This window comes from Aotus nancymaae, unplaced genomic scaffold (assembly GCF_030222135.1).
Source record: "Aotus nancymaae isolate 86718 unplaced genomic scaffold, 86718_ANA_hifiasm-v0.15.2.pri h1tg000029l, whole genome shotgun sequence".
Taxonomy (NCBI): Eukaryota; Metazoa; Chordata; class Mammalia; order Primates; family Aotidae; genus Aotus; species Aotus nancymaae.
Window position 1 is genome coordinate 53,940,001 of NW_026988442.1, and position 21,284 is coordinate 53,961,284.

The 21,284-nt window shown below is 40.2% G+C and overlaps 2 protein-coding genes across 17 annotated transcripts in view; one reads left to right on the forward strand and one right to left on the reverse strand.

The window, feature by feature from the left end:
* The window catches only part of PKP4 (plakophilin 4), a 229,461-nt gene extending 216,910 nt beyond the window's left edge, over window positions 1-12,551 (reverse strand). For 7 of the 10 annotated variants that reach the window (XM_064382735.1, XM_012454880.3, XM_064382736.1 and 4 more), the window contains exon 1: window positions 12,285-12,551. The gene's annotated coding sequence lies outside the window, so the exon portion shown is untranslated. Of the gene's footprint in view, window positions 1-11,197; window positions 11,615-12,284 lie in introns of those variants that run through there. The other 3 variants (XM_012454881.2, XM_064382734.1, XM_012454878.2) reach the window with 1 other exon arrangement.
* Window positions 12,552-12,745: 194 nt separating this feature from the next.
* The window catches only part of CCDC148 (coiled-coil domain containing 148), a 459,375-nt gene continuing 450,836 nt past the window's right edge, over window positions 12,746-21,284 (forward strand). For 6 of the 7 annotated variants that reach the window (XR_010344597.1, XM_064382740.1, XM_064382739.1 and 3 more), the window contains exon 1: window positions 12,789-13,085. The gene's annotated coding sequence lies outside the window, so the exon portion shown is untranslated. Of the gene's footprint in view, window positions 13,086-21,284 lie in introns of all 7 variants that reach the window. The other variant, XM_012454890.3, reaches the window with a different exon arrangement.

Here is a 21,284-nt window from a genome sequence, read left to right on the forward strand (position 1 = left end):
GCCAGATGCAATTTCAACATATTTCTCTGGCAGAGGTATACATAACAGTCAAATAAAAAGCAGGGATGGGGAGGAGGGGATAAGAAAATCACTTTAGAAAATGTCTTTTCTAGCCAGGTGTGGTGGCTCACGCCTGTAATCCCAGCACTTTGGGAGACCAAGAAGGACAGATAACTTGAGGTCAGGAGTTTGAGAACAGCCTGGCCAACATGGTGAAACCCCATCTCTACTAAAAATACAAAAATTAGCCAGGCATGGTGGTGTGCACCTGTAATCCCAGCTCCTGGAGAGACTAAGACAGGAGACTAGCTTGAACTCAGGAGGCAGAGGTTGCAGTGAGCCAAGATCACATCGCTGCACTCCAGCCTGGGAGACAAAGCAAGATTCCATCTCAAAAATAAAAATAAAAAAGAAAGAAAAGAAAACAAAATGTCTTTTCTGGCTAGGCATGGTGGCTCATGCCTATAATCCCAGCACTTTGGGAAGCTGAGGCAGGAGGAATGCTTGTGGTCAGGGCTTTGAGACCAGTCTGGACAACATGGCCAAACCTCCTCTCTATGAGAAACAAAAACAAAATATGAGTCAGGCATGGGAGCATGTGCCTGTAGTCCCAGGTACTTAGGAGGCTGAGGTGAGTGGATCCCTCGAACCCAGGAATCTGAGGCTGCAGTGAGTTATAATAGTGCCACCACTGCACTCCAGCCTGGCTGACAGAGTGAGACCCTGTCTCAAAAAAAAAGGAAGAAGAAGAGAAAATGTCTTAAACTTATTTTCTTCTAGGAATAAAAGAATCCTCACTTTTTAAAGTATCAGGTATGCTTTTGGCTTCAACCTAACGACTGGATTAATTCCAGTCACACAGGAGGATACTGTCTTCATTCTACATCCTCACCTTACCTGCTAGCATGGTGCACTAGCAACATTTTTTTTGCAAGAATATTACCTATAATCATATATAGGCGAAATTCTGAAAGAGCCAACATTCATGATTACATTTTAAAATATTGTTGCAGGAAATTAAATGTGGCTATCTAAAACAAAATAAAATATAAAAAAATCAAACAAATTCTGAAGCCAGGCTACAAAGCAACTTCATAAACTCTACTTAAAATCAATGGGTTTTTGCTAAAAGATAAGGTAAACTTATGAGAAATACTATTTGTAAACAGTAACAAAAGACAAAAGACTTGATTTTATAGACAAGTTTTTGTAATTTACCAAAGCTATAAATCTAACATAAAATTCTTTATTTTAATTCACCAACACATAGATAAAGATGGCTGGACTACTGAGGTCTCATAATTCAGGGCATAATTTAGAAAGAAAGCTTTAAAAATTATGATTCAATGCAGCAATGGTATTCCTGGGCATTTCCTCCAGAGAAAAGTATACTTATGCTAATCTGTACACACATATTCATAGCAACTGTATTTGTAATAGCTCTAAGTTACAAACAACAGGTGAATGGTTAAGCCAACTAGGGTACATCCACATTATGGAATATTACTCTGTTATAAAACAGAACAGACTATTGATACATGCAGCAACCTGGAATATTCTCCAAAGAATTATGCAAAATGGGAAAAAATATCCAAAATTACATACTTTAAAATCTATTTATATAATAATTATTTTTTTTGGAGACAGAGTTTCACTCTACTGCCCAGGTTGGAGTACAGTGGCACTATCATAGCTCATTGCAGCCTCAATCTCCTGGGCTCAAGCACTCCTTCTACCTCAGCTTCCCAAGTATCTGAGACCACAGACACGTCACCACACGCAGCTAATTTTTTAAATGTTTTAAGAGAGCGACTCTGGCTATGTTGACCAGGCTGGTCTTGAACTCTTGGCCTCAAGCAATCCTCATGTCTCAGCCTCTCACAGTGCTCAGATTATAGAAGCGACCTACCGTGCCTGCCTTTTTTTTTTTTTTTTTTTGCAACAGGGTCTCACTCTCTGGCCTAAGATGGAGTGCAGTGGTGAGAACATGGCTCACCGCAGTCTTGCCCTCCCAGGCTCAAGCCATCCTCCCACCTCAGCCTCCTGAGTAGCTACAACTACAGGTGTACGCCACTAGCATTTAAACTGACAAAACCATAGATGTGATGAACAATGAATGGTTGCCAGAGATTCAGGAGGGGATGAGGGTAGGAGAGAGAAGCTTCGTGGTGATGGAAGTGTTCTGTATCTTGATTATATCAATGTTAATATCCTGGTTGTGACAGTGTATTACAGTTTTGCAAGACGTTACCATTGGGGAAAATGACCTAAAGGGCAAAAAGGATCTTTCTGTAAATTTTATCACAGGGATTACGTGAAGTTGGGAAAGGGACAACCAAAATGTGTAACAATATTTCTATCTACTATATTAAGGCCAAACAAAGGTTTACTATACCAACTAGGTCAAAACAAGCTATGAAATTTCCTGTTTCATTACTCTTAATATTTATATAATTTTATAGTACCAATGATATAGCATTTCTATAGTATTTCCCCTTTGAAAAACTTCATGAGCTTTAAATTACATCTACTTTTGTCTTCAACTCTTCGGCTGAGTATATAAAGATATTACTAATTCACAAAATGTACGGATACAGAAAGTTTGCTCAGTATCACACTTTCAAAGCTTAGCTTAGTCTTAGTGCTTCATGATTTCCTGTTAACAGTGTGATAAAGAGCATTATGAAAACTCATCTCACTATGATTATAATCCAGACAATTAAGGTTAAAATAAATATGAACCAATCTGTTTTAAATCTTCTAATTAATTTTTTTTTTTTTTTGAAAGAGAGTTTCCTTCTGTCACCCAGGCTGGAGTGCAGTGGTGCCATCTCTGCCCATTGCAACCTCTGCCTCCTGAGTTCAAGAGATTCTCCTGCCTCAGCTCCCTGAGTAGCTGAGACTACAGGGGCCCACCATTACACCTGGCTAATTTTTTTTTGTATTTTTGGCAGAGACGGGGTTTCACCATGTTGTTCAGGCTGGTCTCAAACTCCTAACCTCAAGTGATCCACCCACCTCGGCCTCCCAAAGTGCTGGAATTACAGGCATGAACCACAGCACCCAGCTGTTAACTTCCTTACTAAGGAATTTGATATAATGAATTATTTATCTAGCAAGTTATATCAAAAAAGCATTTTTTTAGGCTAAATAGGAGGTTTTTCCTCTGAAAAATGAAGGATTACAGGGTATCAGGGTCTCAGACCAGTTTACAAAAGGACAGAGGATAGGTATTAGGCAGAGACAAGATTATCCAAGAGTAGTAGATGAAGGTGTTCAAAACTAGAATTCTAACTCATTCATTCACTTAACGTATACAGAACCACTACAGGTCAAGATTAAGTCATGTAGAAAGATAAAGTCCCTGCTGTTGAGTAGCTTAGAGCAGGACTATTTTCCCATGGAACTGATATACTCTAGTTATGCTATAAGATGTGAGATTTATAGATTAATGTTAGTTTTAAACAATATTTTGGAAGACTGACACTTGCCAATATACTATCCGAGTATTTCAGACTGACACTTATTTTTCAGCTGTTGACAGTCTGAATTAGACCTTTAACATCTGAGTTGTTTATCACGGGTCTCAGACTAATAGTATTAATAGTTCTTGTGAAGTCCAGCTGTATTTTCTGATTCCTTATTCAGTGCCTTTTTTTAAACAGACTTACAAATTGACAGTAAGTGAAAAATTCCCATCAGTGCATCATTCTGAGATTCAAGGTAAGATTCAATGAAACCATTTATTCTAGTACATGTCACAAGAGATTTTAAAACATTCTGTTTATTCATAACAATGAGAGGGAATATTCTCAACAATAAGTTTGGGCTTATAAAGGCACACAAATTCACAAATTACATAGAGAATAAAAGAAGAGCACAAAATACAATAAACCAAAATTCTGTTGTATGAAAAATAAAAATAACTTACTAAAATGGCAGGTCTTAAGGCATAAATTATGCTTTCTCATAAATAATGTACTTTCATTATGACTAATTATTTCACATTGGGTATATGGTAAAGTGTTTCAAGAGATATACCCAAAACCATCAAGTTCATGATTAAAACTTGTTTTGAAATCACTGTTTATCTTTAAGGCAGACTTTTCCTGAAAAGCTAATGAGAGTGGTTTATGCTTATCTCTAGAATCAGGTAATCTGTCAGGTAATACACAACTAAGCAAGTAAATTATAAGCTAAAACCTAGTTAATTCAAAGCTCATCTTTAATACTCATGAAACAATTTTACATGTTTATTTATATACCAACAATTCTAGGACAATCTTCTCTACCTCATGTTCTTATCTTTCTCAACCAGATTGTAAAATGTATCATGGATTCCTTAAAGACTGAGACTCCCATTACTGAATCTAACACAGACAGTAAGTATCCCTGGGGGAAGCCATCTTTTTGGCCATGTGGCCTATCGGAGTCTGATATGGAGCAAGGGACTAAAAAATGTTGGTTAAAATGAACTAAAATGAAGTATTTCAAATAAGTAGTATCTTTTTAAATAAGTATCCACAATACCTCACACACAGTAGGACTCCAACAAATATCTAAATCACTAATTGTCTAGAGCCCCCTCACTTGCACCCCTAGTGGTATACAGGAATAAAGTGACCTTTAACTAGATCAATCAGTTCCTGTTTCCCACCCATCCCAGGATACAGGTGTCAGAACACATGATCCACTTCGCTGCAAAGTGGTAAATAATGGTTTCCGTTTTACATGAATGTTTACAATTCTCATGAAGGTATGGAAACAGCAGCCTGTTCTTCAAGGGTTTACTCTAATCATAACATTGACAATCCATTTAATATTGCATATATAATATTAGTATAATTAATGCTTTCCTTTGCAAATAATGTCCTTATTACATCAGCAAAGGGAAAGAGCTATCCTCAATATTTTTAAACAATTGTTTTATGGATGTATACATACTAGAGTTCTACAGGGACTTTTTTTTCTCCACAAAGGAGAACAGGGTCTAGGAGAAACTTTCATCACTTAGTTTTTAAATTACTTTTTATAGAAGAGCACAAATCCAAGTAAAAAATCACCCTCATGAAATCTGCCACAATTTCTGTACACTGGTAGACTGTCTATATGTAAAAATTAGAGTTGAATGAAAAGTACCTATATTTTATGAATGAAAAGTACCTATATTTTATGAGCTATGGATTAGCAAGTTCCTTATGAACCTAAAGTATTCATACAAAATGTTTTCAGAGGAGCAACTCTGAGTCAGTTAACTTTTCTGAGGACAAATCAAACCATTTGAGCAAATGAGAAGTGGATCTTTCTCACTGTAACAAGACTAGTCCCCCCTTCTAGTCACCATCCTAAATCCCCTTTCTTATTTCTATCCAACTTCTGGAAAATATAGTCTCAATCAGAGGTGATGTCTCTCATGTGCACAGGGGACTGGTTGTAGACAAATGAGTCCCAGAAGGCAGGGCTGTGACAAACTGCAGGATGTACAGTGCCATACGGGCTCGCTGTCAGCTCCTGCCCCGAGGAACCCCAAGGATCCTCACTCCTGGAGCACTTCACACTCCTATTGCATAAGACACGGAGCCACTGACTCCGCCAGGAAGGGGTCACCAGTTTGTCTGGCTGCCACTTACATTTCCAGGAGCTGGAAATTTCAAGTATACAATTTCAATTTTCTCTCCTTATCCCAGAGGGTAAATGGTCATAAATCCTTGGGAAGACAGTACATTCTTGCTGAGGAAAAAATGTAACAGCTTGATGTTCTAAGAGTTGCAAAATTTAAGTACTAGGACTTTAGAAGCATCTAGGCCAACTCCCTCAATTTATAGACAAGAAAACTAAAGCCCACGGGAGTTAAATGACTTGCTCATGGGACACACACCTGCATAGTGGCAAAGCCAGGACTAGAACTAGAGCTTCCTAATACCTACTAAACCACTGTCTGTTGATTATATCATGCATCTTTCAAATCTTCTTCCTCTTTTCTAACCTTTCTCGATTTGGCAATCTCCTGTTGATTTCAAATATTCATTCTTTTTTCAAGTGTCATCACTTTAAGACAGAAAAGGCAGCTTAAAGAATTAATTTACAAGCAGCATTTGGGCAAATGGTGTTAAATGACGTACACTTTCTAATGCTTTATTCATGTACTGACTAGCAAAGACATTTTAAAAAATGACTACTACCTGGGATTACAAATGCTATAATTGTATATATTCTCTTATACTTGTTGGTTAGTGGTGGTTAATGCCTCTCTAAGTATTGCCTACCACAAGAAGCTACAACTTCCCTTCTTAAAAATGCCCTTAATTACTGTGCTGGATTCTCTTTCTTACAGATAATGTCCTGCAAACTATCAAGCTCATAATGGTTTCCTTTCAGCAGTTAATTTCTTGCCTGAAATATCCTGTTGAAATCCATAATCATTTTGACAAAGCCCACACAGAAAGCAAGCCAATAATTTGCCTGGCATTTGGTAAATGCTGCAGAAACCATCATAAAGCACCACAACGTAAAAATAATGATTTAAATGTATTAGGTGCTGGCTCTGAGCCAGGTCCTGTTGTAAGCACTTTACACGTATTAATTTATTTAATCTCCACAACCACCATATGAAGTAGGTACTTTTATCACTCCATTCTACAGATGAGCAAAACGAGGACCGTAGAGATTATACAGTATGCCAGGTTACACAGCCACAGCAAGTTGCAGTGCCAGAATTGGACCCTGACAGTAAGGCTGTTAACCATGACACCTCACTACCTTAATGACACTTCATGAGCCTTACTGAGTATGAAGGTGAAATCCCAAGCACTTTTCCCTAGGCTCATGAAGTGTCATTAAGGTAAATCCGTATGTAATCTTGGACTAGGGTAGAGGCAGACTGCAAGTCTTTGAAAACATGTGCTTTATCCCTTCCCTCCCCTCACTTCCTAAAATGATAATGTTTTAAAACAAAACAAAACAATTAAAAATGAATGTGAAGAAGGTTCAAAATTCTCAAAAGGGAAATTCAACTTCCTTGTTGCTATGATTTGAGTTACAAGGGGGAACAGGGCTGATTATGTTTATTCATGCTTGGAAAAGTTTTTTTTGTTTCTGTTTTCTAAAGAAAATTTTAAAAACCACTGTGAACTTCAGGAATCTTGAGCTAAAATGTAACTAAGATCAACATAATCCAAACTCTCTATTTTTAAAAGGAGGAAGCTATCATCCAAATGTTAAATGGTTTGTCAAAGTAATAAGGTTTAGTGCCAGATCTCCTAACTTCTGATTTGGGATGCTTTTTACCTCCCTCATGCTTGCAATTTAAGACGTGGCTTGCAATGGACAAAAATTTCAGATACCACTTAGCCAGTGTTTGAAAAGTCTATTTGTAAACCGATTGTGGGTTTCTATGAAAAATTGCATTCCAAGTTTCGGGCCAGGCCCCCAAAGCCTGCATAGTACACTGATAGCCTCATTTCAAATACACATTTTCCCTAACTTTCATATATAATATGATTTTTGTGTCAAACCCCATACCTGTTTTAAATTCAACCTGGAATACTGGACACCAATGTCTACAATTTATATACATGGCCACAGGCCACAAGGAGCTTCTTCTGCCTCTCCAAGCAGACAGATATGGTGGTAGCCTAATGTGTGTGTGTTGTGCAGGGCTGGGGGGATAGTGTAGAGGCACAGATGAAGGAAGAGTAGTACTAACACCACTGAATAGTTGCAACTCACCAAATTTATATTTAATAGAGAGGAAACTATAGAAGTCAAACACGCCTCAGTTGTCAAAGAAAGGTGTTTCCTCTGGCCCCCTCCCTCCTTACCCTACATTTGAGTTCTGGATTTTGTGAGGACTGTATCATTCCGTATCTAGCTACCTGGACTGGCACCCACCCAATCACCAGGCATTATTCCGTTCATGACAAATGCTTTCCAATCACGTGACTTACAGTAACTCAGACACTTCCATATTTTAATTTATATATTTAGTAGTAATAAAATCTCACAATCCAATCCCTAATATTTTATCAGCTGCCATGAATCATATATGTGAGTCATAATAAACTATAATGTTATCAAGACTATGAATAATAAAATGATCGGTGATTTAGCCAACATTTATTGGTATATAAAAGTAAATCTAAATTATGAAAAGGAAAAACAACAGGTCAATGATAAAAAAAAAAAAAGTCTGCAACAGTCCCAAGTTTAATTGAAGAGCACCATCATGTAACATCCCAGTTTAGTAATGGTAACATAGCCCACCCTAACTTAAGATAATTTCACTGAATTATTAAAGTGACAATGTAAGAAATATTGGAATGTTGTACAACTTCTGAACTGAAACCAGCAAGTACATAATTACCGTTCTTGGCAACTTAGGGCCTGATTACCTTACCCTGAAATAACCCTATTATTTCTTACTACTGAGCATCAAACTGACCTGCTGACTGCTATCATCACTTCCATGGATGTAAGAATGAAACCTTACATCCATGTATTTTAAAAGTTTTCTGTTTTTTCTCTATTTGCAGCTGTCTGTAGTATTGTCTGGCAGTGAAACAGTTACTTAATTCTCCAAACTTACCTAGTCCACTGGTGTTACGTTTCAGTCTTCCCCCTTCAGTGCAGGAAGGGCACTACAGAATCATTTAACACATAGAAGGAGTAATTATCTCCCTGTACACTTGAAGATGTGAAGGTAAACTTCCCAAACTGATGTACAATTCCATAGATATTTATGCCCTAAAATAACCCTATAGTAACCTCTATTTTATCTTCCATTTAAGAATGAAGATAGGATGTCCATTTTAGAATTAAGCAAGGTTGGGAATTACTGCTCGATTGAAATAGAAAAAAGAAAATTAAAAAAAACACACATTAGATTATAAAGCTTTCTCAAAATACCTTAATATTTCAAAAGAGTCAGGTAAGAGGCTAGACTTACCTGATGGTTGGCATCAGCCAGGGTATGAATACCATTTAAATTCATCCCTGGGTAAAAGCATGGAAATTACTCAAAATTTCAAAAAATTTAGGTCAAAAATTGCCAATAATTGAATTTTTTTAAAATTAAGTGAATGTCAATTTTTTACGTTAAATTTGCTTTGCCTATTTACAAGAAAATGAAGAAAACTGCAATTCTGATTTAACATAAACCTAATCCAAATACTCAAGGTCATACAAGTGCTAAAGTTTTTATTAAACTCAATTTGGTAATAGTTTCCTTAATTTAATATTATGTCAGAACTAGTCACAAAATTAGATTTGATTTTTTAGCTTATAAATGCATTATTGCTGCAATAATGTATATAATTTTATTTTCTAGTTGAATACTAGCTACTCCTAGTTTCTTCTTCCCTTGTTTTCCATCAATGCGCTCCACTCCCTTATCTCCCTCCAAAAACAATACAAGGAAAAATTAAAATAATTGAAAAATTAGCTTCCCCAAATTAGACTCTTCAGTATAATATATAAGACACCAGATGCAGCACCGTCTCCTTACATAATAGTAGGGGGTGGGGAGGGAATGCACTTTGGTCAAAATACAATTTCGGTTATTTTCAATTGTGAAGGATCACCAGTTGAAAAACTTCCTCTCTTCGTATTCCTATAACAAATAGAAAGCATTTCTAACTGAAAGCTTACCTTTACCTGAAGCAGGAAAAACTATGCACAGCCAATCGTGTGTGTGTGTGTGTGTGTGTGTGTGTGTGTGATCTATACATCTGAACAGGGTTTTCAGTTTCTAATGAGGCAGAGAAACTGAATTTGCTTATACTTCCTAATCTTGACATCAAGTCAAATAAGCACAGGTTAAGCATGGGTTAAACTCTGCTGTAATATGATACTGTTACATAATAAAAGTTTCCTGTTGGCATTTACAAACACCTCCCAATATCCTCCACATGTTAGTGGACACAAATTAAACCTCTAAATTAGAAGATTCACTGATTATGCACATAGCTGAAAAACAACCTAGCAACCAAAAGATAAACCTTTCAGAGTGCAAAGCATTTTTTTTCCTATTTTTCCCTTTCTGTTGAGTCCTTAACTAAAGGCTCCTATTTAATACTTTTCAATGTCCTTGATCTAGACAAAGTAGGTGTTGGAAGACAGCTGATTGGTCATACAACTGACTTATTATTTTACCAAAACTGCTACAAAATAACCAGGTGCAAAGAGATTTATCATAAATGCAACCTCCAAAGCAAATTGTGTCAAATAAAAACACACATAGGATGCTTTTCAACATCCAGAAACACTTATTTCAGACATTAGTTGTTCTCATTCTCATGTTGCCATTTTCCGTAACTGTTTCACAGGCATCAAAACGAAGATACTCCTACAGCAATATACTGCATTCAAGAAGAGAAGCATTCTTCTACTTTGTCTTTTAAAATAAAAATAATCTAAGCTCAATTCTAGCGAACCATTTTCTGTCAAAATTTTGCTTTCCTGTATTAAGAAAAACAAAATTTGACCAAAATGCTTACTAACCATCATCGATTTTACACGTAAATAATTACCATTCTTTAAAAGTTGTAGGGCAGCATTTTTTTAGTCAAACTCAGTAACAAAGAGAAAGAACTAAGACCTCCACTCATAAATTACATCTTGAAATATACATGATTGTGGTGTCCCCGTGTTACTTTCAATGGTAACTGACACGCCCCGAATTTAACTGTACCAGACAGTTCTATCTGTCCCATCGCTGACCAAACACTGCTTCTCTGTTTCTATTCATTATGTATTATACGAGGTCTAAACACAGCCCAGGAGGAGGAGGAAAAAAATTACACTTCTTAGGACACCGAAGTGATGCATTCAAGATCTTTTTTGCAGTACATGCCCATCCATGAGCACAATCATTTTCTGGTATAGCTAAAATATGTTGGCTGCAAGCTCATTACTCTTAAGTACCTTCAGGCCCCCTGTTCCTGCTGGTTTTCAGAAAACCCTAGTAAAAACCAGGCACTATCTAAACCTTGCACACCAAACTTGCAAACAGCCTGTGCAATGATCAATAACCTTGGCTACACAGTCATCGGCCCCAAATTCACAGTCCTGAAGACCAATGCAGCAAAAACCCAGACGAAAGGCTAGCTAGAGCCCAAAAGAACTACCGCGCTTCCCCTCCGCCACCCTCTCTGCCGCAAGGAGGGAAGCAATGGGAGGAGAAGAGTGGAATGAGGCTCACCAGCTCCGAAGATGCTCCGGTGACCTCTGGTTGCGCGGCGAGAGCTGGGGAGGAAAGGCGCTAGTGTAGCCGCGGAGGGCCGTGTGGACTCTGCCCCTGGTGCATTCCTCGCATTCCTGCACAATCTGTCGCCAGCCCAGGAGCCGGCAGCGCGAGTCCCCCGCTGTACACACACACACCTGACTACCGCTGCGCCCCGAGCGGCCACGGCCGCCGCGGCGCCTCCACTGCCCGCGCTCGCGGTTTGTCGCACTCAGCCAACACGCAGCCAAATCCCGGCCCCGCCGCTCACTCTCCGGGTAGTGGTCCAGGGGAGAGGGCCGGCAGCCTCGGCGGCGGGCGGGGATACCAGATCCGCCAGGGGGGTGCCGCGGCTCCGCTTCAACTCCTGGCAGGGAGAGGAGGAAGCGGCAGCGCAGGAGGGCAGCGGCGAGGCTCGGGGCTGGGGAGCCGGGAGGGGTGGAGCGTGAAGATCGTCGGCCAGCAGAGAGAGATGCACTGGGCAGAGGGGGTGGGCAGGACCGGCAAGGAGTGCAGGACTTCGGGGGCAAACGCAAGAGCGCGCGGGCAGCAGGGGCGTGGAAAGGCGGGGAGGGGACCAAGGTGCAGGATCTGGGGCTGGAAGGACGGACCGCTGGTCTCAAGGGCTGGGGAGGGCGGGCGCCCCGGGGTGTCGGAGGTGCGGGGCGGCGCGCCGGGCGGGCGGCAGCGGGGAAGCCGCCGCGAGGGCGTCCAGCAGGGCTCCGCGCGGCGCTGAAGTTCGGGGCTGGGGGCTCCGGATCCGTAGAGCCCAGCGTGGGGAGGGGTCGTGCGCCGCGCGTACGGGAGACCGGGGAGAGGAATCGCCGGGAAAAGCAAATGGAGGGTGAAACTTGTGCGCCTGCCGGGGGGGAGGGGAGCAGCAGGCGAGTGCGGGCAGGAACACGAGGCGGGGCAGGAAAGCCGCCGAGGCGCTGCGGACGGGGCAGCGGGAAGGAGGAGCCGGGCCCCCGGCGCGCAGGTCCCGGCCCCGGCGCATGTTCGCGGCAAGGGCCGAGAGTCTCATCGGCAGGGGTCTCCGCGCCCTCCCGCGAGCCCACACACTTACTTTCCAGCTTAGGCAGCGGCCGTCGTCGCTCCAGGGATCACGGACATCGGCGCCGAAGGGTCGCCGCTGCGGCACCCGAAAAAATTAAAAAAGTGCCGCGGCCGCGCGGCTGCCCGCCCCTCCCTCCCCCACCCGCCCCCTCCCCCGGAGCGGCTATCCCACCACCCCCGGCGGCGGCGGTGGCCAACTTGCCCCTCTACCCTTTGCCCATGGTGCCGCCTCCGCGGCCGGCGTCGACGCGGACTCAGCCCCGGAGCCCCCTCTACTGCCCAGAGGCCGCCGCCGCTGCCCGCCCCGCCGCCAGCCCGCCCGGCCAGCCCCGGGCTCCCGGGAACGTCAGCACGCCGCCGTCCCCGGGCCTGCTCCCGCCACCCCATTGGCCGGAAGGAGAGGGCTGGTCCTCCCCATTGGCCCGGCCCTCATATTGAACGGGCCAATAGGAGCTGCGGTTTCAGGTCGCCATAGAGACCGATGCTGTTCAGCGCGAGAGGGCCTGGAGAAGGTGGGTGTGAGGCTGAGGGTGTCTCAAGTCGCAGGCGCTGGAGGGGGTGGCGGAGAGAAGGACAGGGAGATTCCCCAGAGCTGGCTCTGAAATCTGGGGCAGGTTTCGCTTTGCCTTCCTGCCAGCCCCAACTGTGCCTGGTAGGGTTTGTCCCTGGCATCAAAGGTAGGAACAGCTGAGCCCTTAGACGTATCCCTGACAGTGAGAGCCAGGAGTGGGCGTTTCACTTTTCCTGCGTTTGGGGAGCCCCTGAGGCTAGGCTCTGACCTTTGACGTGTGTGCAGCTTCTGCTTCTCCAGGTGAGTTTGCACCCCATCCCTTCCATCGCTGCTTCCTCCTGACGTCACTGAGCCACTTGAATCCTACTTGGACTTGTTCTCCGCAACCACTCCCCCTTTCCTGTCTTGCCTCAACGTTTTGGGTCTTCAAACTCATAACCCTTCTCAAAGAAGACTCAAAGAGGATTTCCTTTGATGATATTTTGGTAAGGGAACACGGTGACGGATTGTATGATAGATGCCAAAGCATCAACACATAAGATAGCCTGTTCCCTGATTCTCAAAGCAAACCTCTAATCTCCCCGTGGGCAGATATTTATTAAACACATCTGTGTGTACATCCTGCACTACGAGCTTGACAGGTGCATGTTCTTTCACTTGAGAGGTTACAGGCTTGATAAAGATACAGGAAACAGAAACAATCCTTCATGCCTTCTGATGATTTCACAAAAGAGTAAGGGAGATGGATTACAGTTGATGGATTTTGTTTTCTATTTTCCAATTCTCTTTAAATTTGATATAGAAATAACCTGAGGCATGAAAATCAGTACACACAAAAATCTTGAGCTTTAGTAATGTCTTCTACTTTCATTTGAAATCATTTTGTGCTAGTTTGTCAATACTAATTTTTTGTCAATAAATTTCATATTTAGATACCACCTTCTTAAAGTGAAATTTCATGAACATATTAGGCTTTAAAACACGATATTGCTCTAGCCTATAGCCACTGATATTCTTATGTTCCTTCTTTTGGTCATTTTACTATTTTTCGACTAATCTCTTTAGTAAGGAAACTGTTTATATTACTGCGCCTCAAATTGGAGGGACCATGTTGTGTGAAAAAGCTGATAGGATTTTGGAAATTATAAATATTTTGTTGAGAGAAACAGATTAATGCGTGTGCAAGTTGCATATGTCTAAGTACTGTTCTGAATTTTAAGTTGGGTGATATGCTTTGCTACTGGTTTTTATCTTACTGTAATTGAAGATTATAAAGATGTAACCTAAGAAATGTTAATATGGTGCCTTGATAGGAAAAAAACAATCTCTCCACATTTGTGGTAAAATTTGAACTTAGTTGACAATCCTACACAGGGTTGAACTTTGGAACAAAACAGGTGAACATGTGACTGTTCCCCCTAAATATTTTCAGAATTGGGAAGGGATCAGCAGAGGCCAGAAAGTGCTATGTCATGCCTGGCCATCATGGAAATAGGCTGTTTTTGACTTCTTCTGGCTTTTTAATGTGAGCGTTTGTTTATAGAACAGAAAAAGTAAAATGCAAATTGTTATATAAGACATATGTTTAATAAGATATCAATGATTTTGCTTTTTTAAAAATTTCAGTCACATCGAATGAATGGAAGATGTGTCTAATGGAAAGAAAAATGAGTCTTTCCTTTTTTCCTGCCTTAGGCTAGCATAGAAAGAAGGGGGGGGAAAGCTCATTGTGTTGTTACTCCAATAGTCTTTTGTGTGTGTGTTTTTCTCGGACGACTATTTTGATATTGTAGATTTCGTGTTTGTCATAATTAAATTGTTACTAAAAATCCACCATGAATGATGTCCTCTGAAATAAGTTGCCACTCAACATTAATTATTTTCTTTATTTTTGTATTTAGTTCAAAGCTTTCTTTTCAACTTGCTCCTGCACTACTAAGCATTGCTAGATAAGGTTAAAGGATCACTTCATTCCACTTAAAGTTCATGCTCTTCAAACTTGACTGGTGTTCACTGATTCTCAATTCCTTTCCTCATCAGGAGGATGATTATCCAGAACACATATCCAGGAACATTATCCGGGCCACTTCCAAACCTGTCCTATGTCTGATCTCCTCAAGCCCCTGCTTTATGTGGTTCTCCTCCACTTCTGCAAATGATCTTGCCTCATACTCTAATAAAGGATCCACCATGAGGTTCATCAACTTAACTTTCCTAAACCTCAGTCTCAGTTTTCACACATCTTCACCTCTTTCAGTACTGGGTGAGAAGGGGTGTCCACATTTCTCTTCAAAGCTCATACTCCACTTATGCTCCTAAACGTGAACCATCTTCTCTCTACCAGGATTTTGCTCTAGTGATTATAATTTCTCTCTTAGACGATGTGTTATACCCTCACCTCCAAAGATTTTTCCTAAGCCTTCCAAATATCTGGCCTTTGGTAAAACCACCTTCCTTCTACCCTACCACCATCTCCATCTTCTGGCCTTTCTTTTCACCAATAAACTGTCTGAAGGGAATTTCTTGAGGTTTCTACTTTTTCACCAATGTTTTGGCTCTTGAATACAACTGAAATGATCTTGAAGATTTTGCTCTTTCTCCTCAAAATCCTAGCTTATTTTGCCAGTTAAGTTCTCTCCTACAAAAATGTCCTTTGCTTCCAAGTTGTGATGGCTCAATTCCAGATTTCTAGTGAAGGAGTGAAACCATTGTCACTTAGCCTGAGGATCCACAGAAATGCAAATCACTGGCTAGAGAAGAGGATGATTTAAACTGCTAGCCTGGTCACCTTGGGAAAAGTGCTAGAAAGTAGGGGTAGGAAGAGGGCCTGTGCTCCAGCTGACACTCGGGCCCAGGGCAAGGTTAGAATATTAAGAGGTTTGATGATTCCATCCTGAAGAACAAAAGTAAACAGCAGAAATCCAAACAACTTTCAATTACCAGCTCAGAAAGAAGTCAACCTGAAACTTTTAAGATTATGAAAACTATAACCTTCCAATGTTTGTTATTTTCATATTATCCCATAAAGATTAGTGATAAATTCCCTAAGAAGCATAGCAGAGGCAGCAAGGAATAGAAGGAAGCAGGAACACTGAGTCTCTTCTTGTACCTGGGTGTCTATGGAGGACTCGGGAGGTGAAGATAAAACCTTCAAAAAGTATACCAATACTGATAGTTCTGAGGTTTTATTTTTAAAGAGGAATGTTAAAACAGGTAGGTGGCAAAGGAGGGAAAGAGAGTAGTAGAATAAGCGGGGCCTGAGGAGGGTTACTAGAGCTTAGTAATAGTTCCGCTCTATTGGCTCTGGTGGTTTCAGGATTGGTTGAGCCCCACCCCAGCACCATTCTCTTAATATATTATACAAATTCTCCCCTGGCTCAGCCTAGTAATTACCTAATAATTACCTAAAAATTTTCAAAGTTTTGGAAAGTTTCCTAGCCCTTCTCCTTCTTGAGAGGGTGAGTTCTGCCTTACTATATTGTTGTGACCCTTCACACTCCATATCCCATGGTGTGGTTATTTTTGTGTGAGCCTTTTCCCCTAGAGGATAGGATCCACATCATGGTCATGACTGTGTCCCTTACTGCCTTAAACTACTGAAGCACCTGCCAATATTTATTAACCCTTTGCTTAGTTCTTGGAGAAACTTGACTTTGAACAATAAAAAATTGAAATCAGGCTGTTGGGAGAGAATTAGGAAAAGATGGTATTAGCTGTTCAATGTAGAAAAATCAGATAAAGTGTAATAGAGCTGAATAGAGGTTTTGAAACTCAGCTTTGCTAAACAATTTAAAAAGGGTTACTTTTTTTGGTATATGAAACTTCTAGGTGGTTCTACCTCTTGGAAAACAATGGGGTCATGGGATTTTAATAACTATAAAATCAGAATGGCATCAAATATCTGGTATGTGTAATAGACATGATTCCTAGTACCTATATCCACAGCCCTTGAAGGAGGCAGCCCTCCACACCTCCTAACAATGCATCTGGCATGGCATCAGCCCCTGTGGAGACCTGACTCATGTAGTCAATCCATTGCCTGACCATTGACCCCTAACTGCTTGGTAATGATGCCAATCAGATTCTTTTCCTGGGAATTTGAAATTGAGAGAAAAAGTGAACCAGAGAGAGCAGCTATCTTAGTCCTGATGTTTTCTGGGTTCCTGTTGAAGGGACCACAATATGCCTACCCCAAAATGTGCCATTTTGGCATTAGGATTATTTTGAGCTGAAAGCAATTGAGAAATAGGAGATATGAGAAAAACTATTTTTCCCTCCTGCTTTTCTGTCTAAAAGTAGGCCATGAATTTCCATTTGTAAAGCTGTCTCCTTCTCTAGTACCAGGAAAGGATCTACTTGGAAATAACTCTAATTACTGGAGAGGACACTTATGCACATAACAGACCTCACTAAACAACTCTTATTTATCATACATTTCCTAGTACCTTTCCATAGCTTCCCCCACTACCCATATTCTCCACAAGAAGCCCCATACCCCTTTTCCTTTGTGTAGCCTCTTCTCTGCATTTAATCACCTCTGTTAAGATGGTATATGTCCAAAATTCTAATTGCCTCCTTAAGTTACATTTCTTTGTGAAGCCTTTTTTGTACATATGTAATTAAATGTTTTTTTTTCTCTTGTCAGTCTGTCTTTTATCAGTTTAATTCTCAGACACTGAACCTAGGAAAATAGAGGAAAAGTGTTTTTCCTTCCGTACGCTATTCTTCTCATAAGGTCATACTTAAATAAACTTATTTTCTTACTGTTTTGTGAGATTTTTGTTTCCTGTGATCATCCCTACTCCATTGTTTTCCTTGTTTGCCTTTAGCGAGTCCCTGTTGCTTGCTATCCAAGGCTTCATTTACAAATTATGCAAATATTTTACAATAAAAGAAAACAGATACTATGACTTGTTGGACTATGAAGAGTAACAGACTAAGTTTTTTTTAATAAGCAAGTAATATAAAATGAATTACCTATCTAATATCAAATTATTGCCAACCTGAGTTGGGTGAAAGAATTTTTTTTAGTGCAGTGTCTCTACCCCTGATTCTTCCACGTCAAAGCCCTATATTCCTCAATTATCAGTTTTCATCCTTTAAAGTTGGAGATATGAGAAGAACTTTGAGAAAATTAGTGATATAATTGCTTTTTCAAGATAGAATGATTTTGCAACATCATTGGTATGGGAAGAAAATTTTGGAACCTGTATTTCTATTATACATTTTAGGAATCAGGCTAGAAAATGAAAATAATTTATCAGAGACATCAGTGGTTGTACAATGCAGGAGAACCAGATTCTGATGTTTAAGTTCCAGCAATTTAAAAATTCCTCAGGAGAAAAATCAGATGTCATCCAAAATTGCTACAATCTTTTATTTAAAATACTGAATTCTCAACAAAAAATTATGAGACATGCATAAAAACAGAAAAATGTGACTGAAATTCAGGAAAATAATCAACCATTAGATACTCTAAGTGGCCCCACTTGTTGGATTTGGTAGACAACTAATTCAAAACAGCTAGTGTATGCATGTTTTAAAACTTAAAAAGTGACTCAACAAATAAGGACTAGCGAAATAGAAACAATGAAAAAGAATCAAATGAAACTTTTTAGAGTTGAAAAATATAACAATTTAAAAATCATCTATATGGGTTCCATAGCAAATTTGTGATGGCAGAACAAAAAAAATCAGTGAACTTAAAGACCGACTAATAGAAACTATCCAACTTAAAGAATAGAAGAAAGATTGAAGAAAAATGAACAAAGTTGCTGAAACTTGTGGGACAGAATCAAAGTATATCAATTTATTCTGGGAGCTCCAGAAGGAAAGGAGGGATAGAAGGGTATAGAAAAAATATTTTAAAAAGCAATGTTCTAAAACTTCTTGAATCTGTTTAAAATCTTAATCCAGCCTGGGATGGTGGCTCATGCCTGTAATCCCAACATTTTGGGAGGCCAAGGCAGGCGGATCACAAGGTCAAGAAATTAAGACCATCCTGGCCAACATGGTGAAACCCTGTCTCTACTAAAAATACAAAAATTCGCCGGGCATGGTGGCGCACGCCTGTAGTCCTAGCTACTCCAGAGGCTGAGTCAGGAGAATCACTTGAACCCGGGAGGCAGAGGTTGCAGTGAGCCAAGATCGTGCCACTGCACTCCAACCAGGCAACAGAGTGAGACTCCGTATCAAAAAAAAAAAAAAAAAAAACTTAATTCACATGCCAAAGAAACTCAGCAAACCCCAAGTGGAATAAACATATTCTTATATGGATCTTATGTGGATCTAAAAATAGATCCACAACTAGATACGTCTTAGCCTGCTGAAAGGCAAAGACAAGAAAATTTTGAGGCAGCAAGAAAATAACTCATTTATACAAGGGAATCACAGTAAAATCAACAGCTGACCTCTCATTAAAAACAAAAGAAACTAGAAGCTAGTAAAAGGACATAGTCAAAGTGTTAAAAGAAAAAACCTGTCAATCAGGAATTCTATGTCTAGCAAAACTGTTCTGCAAAATGAAGGTGACACTTAACCATAAGTGGACCTATGTTGCAAGTGTGCTAATTGCTGACAGAACCCATACAGCCAGCAGCTTTGTGCAAAGCTTAAGTAAAAGAAGGTTATCAGACAGATGCAGGGCACCTGGCAAGTCAACCATCATCTCCAGTTGGAAAGTAGCTCTTTACTCAGTGCTAACACTGGAACATCAAATGACCACCACACTAGAGGGCTGTTGTAAAATGCTAAGTCTGAAGTTCTCCTGGAATAAATCCTCAGAAAATATGACCTCATTGTTTCCTTAACTTCAGAGCTCTTTGTCTGCTTCATAGAGGTAGAAAGAAGCTTATTAGAGCAATAGGGGAAAAAAAAATTAATCATTCACAACATATCTGCCCCCACTCTATCCTTCAACCATGATGCCTGGCCCTTTACATCCCTGGGCCACAGTTTTGTTGTTGTTGTTATTGTTTTCTGTGCATCTCTGGGGTTGGATCAGAAGAGCAAGACAATGGTACCTGCTAATACATCATCTTGTCAGGAACTGCCACATGTTTCTGTAGTTTAGTAAATTTTTAAAATAAAAAAATAAATGAAGATGACAATATGTGCCAGATAAAAAGCAATTGACAAGATCCAATACCAATTCATGGTAAAATGCTCAACATATTAGCAATAGAAGGTAACTTTGTCAGTGTGATAAAGTGCATCTTTGAATTCTAACAGATAACAACATATTTATGGTGAAAGACTCTATGCTTTCCTTCTGAGAATAAAGTATATGGCCATACCACCTTGAACATACCTGATGTCTGATCTCAGAAAGTAAGGAAGGGTCAGGCGTGGTGGCTCACACCTATAATCCCAGCACTTTGGGAGGCTGGGGCGGGCAGATCACCTGAGGTCAGGTGTTCAAGACCAGCCTGGCCAAGATGACAAAACGCCATCTCTACTAAAAATACAAATATAAGTTGGGCGTGGTGGTGGGTGTCTGTAGTCCCAGCTACTTGGGAGGCTGACACAGGGAAAACTGCTTGAACCCAGGAAGTGGGGCTGCCGTGAGCCAAGATCGTGCCACTGAACTCCAGCCTAGGTGATACAGCAAAACTCCATCTCAAAAAAAAAAAAAAAGAAAGAAAGAAGGAAAAAGAAACCAAGGAGGGACGGAGCTCATTAGTACTTGGATAGGAGAATAATAAGGATGTCCAGTATCATCTTTTCTATTCCATGTTTTACTGGAGGTTCTAGCTAGTATAGGAAAGAAAAATAAATCAAAGGCATATCGATGGGAAAGGAAAAATTAAAGCTATCTTTATTTACAGATTAGTGGATCTTATAAATAAAAAATCCTACTAGAACCTAATAAATGAATTTAACAAGGTCATAAAATACAAGATCAATATATAGAAAGCAGTTATATTTTTATATGCTAGGAACTAGGAATCTGAAAATGAATTTTAGAAAAACAGTTAACATGAGAAAAAAAATATTTAAGAATAAATTTTAGAAAACAAGTATAAGACCTCTGATCTATAGATTAAATGTCATCTCTTTAATAGCTTAGGAAACATTTTAATAGGAATTGAGAAGTCCCTTTTAAAATGGAAATACAGGCCAGGTGCAGTGGCTCATGCCTGTAATCCCTGCACTTTGGGAGGCCGAAGTGGGTGGATTGCTTGAGCTCAGGAGTTGAAGACCAGTCTGGGCAACATGGCAAAAACGCATCTCTACCAAAAATACAAAAATTAGCCAGACGTGGTGGCTCACACCTGTGGTCCCAGCTCCTCAGGAGGCTGAGGTGGGAGAATGGCTGGAGCCCAGTAAGTCAAGGCTGCAGTGAGCTGTGATCATACCACTGAACTCCAGCCTGGGTAACAGAATGAGACCGCATCTCAAAAATGAATAAAAAAAAATATATATAAAAATAAATAAAATGGAAGACATATCAAAAACAATCTTGTAAAAAAAGATAATTATTACAATATTAATTTCAAA